The sequence below is a fragment of the Nematolebias whitei genome, chromosome 14, assembly GCF_014905685.2.
Source record: "Nematolebias whitei isolate Nwh7 chromosome 14, NemWhi1, whole genome shotgun sequence".
NCBI lineage: Eukaryota > Metazoa > Chordata > Actinopteri > Cyprinodontiformes > Rivulidae > Nematolebias > Nematolebias whitei.
Window position 1 is genome coordinate 23,820,143 of NC_056511.1, and position 1,857 is coordinate 23,821,999.

Sequence of the window (1,857 nt, forward strand, 5' to 3'; positions counted from 1 at the left end):
TGTCTGTCTGTCTGTCTGTCTGTCTGTCTGTCTGTCTGTCTGTCTGTAAGTAAGTAATCTATCTATTTATCTAATCTATCTGGATGGATTATATCACACACACACAGTGTCTTGTGAAATATAAAATTTAATTTTTTTTATGAAGAATCGACAAGTGGGACACAATCATGAAGTGGAATGAAATTTATTGGATGTGTCAAACTTTTTTAACAAATAAAAAACTGAAAAGTGGGGCGTGCAATATTATTGGGCCTCTTTACTTTCAGTGCAGCAAACTCACTCCAGAAGTTCAGTGAGAATCTATGAATGATCCAATGTTGTCCCAAATGACTGATGATGATAAAAAGAATCCACCTGTGTGTGATCAAGTCTCCGTATAAATGCACCTGCTCTGTGATAGTCTCAGGGTTCTGTTCAAAGTGCAGAGAGCATCATGAAGACCAAGGAACACACCAGGCAGGTCCGAGATACTGTTGTGGAGAAGTTTAAAGCCGGAATTGGATACAAAAAGATTTCCCAAGCTTTAAACATCCCAAGGAGCAATGTGCAAGCAATCATATTGAAATGGAAGGAGTATCAGACTACTGCAAATCTACGAAGACCCGGCCGTCCGTCTAAACTTTCATCTCGAACAAGGAGAAGACTGATCAGAGATGCAGCCAAGAGGCCCATGATCACTCTGGATGAACTGCAGAGATCTACAGCTGAGGTGGGAGAGTCTGTCCATAGGACAACAATCAGTCGTACACTGCACAAATCTGGCCTTTATGGAAAAGTGGCAAGAAGAAAGCCATTTCTCAAAGATATCCATAAAAAGTGTTGTTTAAAGTTTGCCACAAGCACCTGGGAGACGCACCAAACATGTGGAAGACGGTGCTCTGGTCAGATGAAACCAAAATCCAACTGTTCGGCCACTGTGCAAAACAATATGTTTGGCGTAAAAGCAACACGGCTCATCACCCTGAACACACCATCTCCACTGTCAAACATGGTGGTGGCAGCATCATGGTTTGAGCCTGCTTTTATTCAGCAGGGACAGAGAAGATGGTCAGAATTGATGGGAAGATGGACGGGGCCAAATACAGCACCATTCTGGAAGAAAACCTGTTTGAGTCTGCAAGAGACCTGAGACTGGGATGGAGATTTATCTTCCAACAAGACAATGATCCCAAACATAAAGACAAATCTACAATGGAATGGTTCACAAATAAATGTATCCATGTGTTGGAATGGCCAAGTCAAAGTCCAGACCTGAATCCAATCGAGAGTCTGTGCAAATAGCTGAAGACTGATGTTCACAAACGCTCTCCATCCAACCTCACTGAGCTCGAGCTGTTTTGCAAGGAAGAACGGGCAAGAATTTCAGTCTCTCCATGTGCAAAACTGATAGAGACAAACCCCAAGAGACTTGCAGCTGGAACTGCAGCAAAAGGCAGCGCTACAATGTATTAACGCAAGGGGGCCGAATAATATTGCACGCCCCACTTTTCAGTTTTTTATTTAAGAAAGTTTGACACGTCCAATAAATTTCATTCCACTTCACAATTGTGTCCCACTTGTTGATTCTTAACAAAAATTAAAATTTTATATCTTTGTTTGAAGCCTGAAATGTGGCAAAAGGTTGAAAAGTTCAAGGGGGTCAAATACTTTCACACATACATACACACACACATATAGCAACTGCGTCTGCAGCAGCTAAAAAAAAAAAAAAAAAAAAAAATATATATATATATATATATATATATATATACAGGTCCTTCTCAAAAAATAGCATATTGTGATAAAGGTCATTATTTTCCATAATGTAATTATAAAAATGAAACTTTCATATATTTCAGATTCATTGCACACCAACTG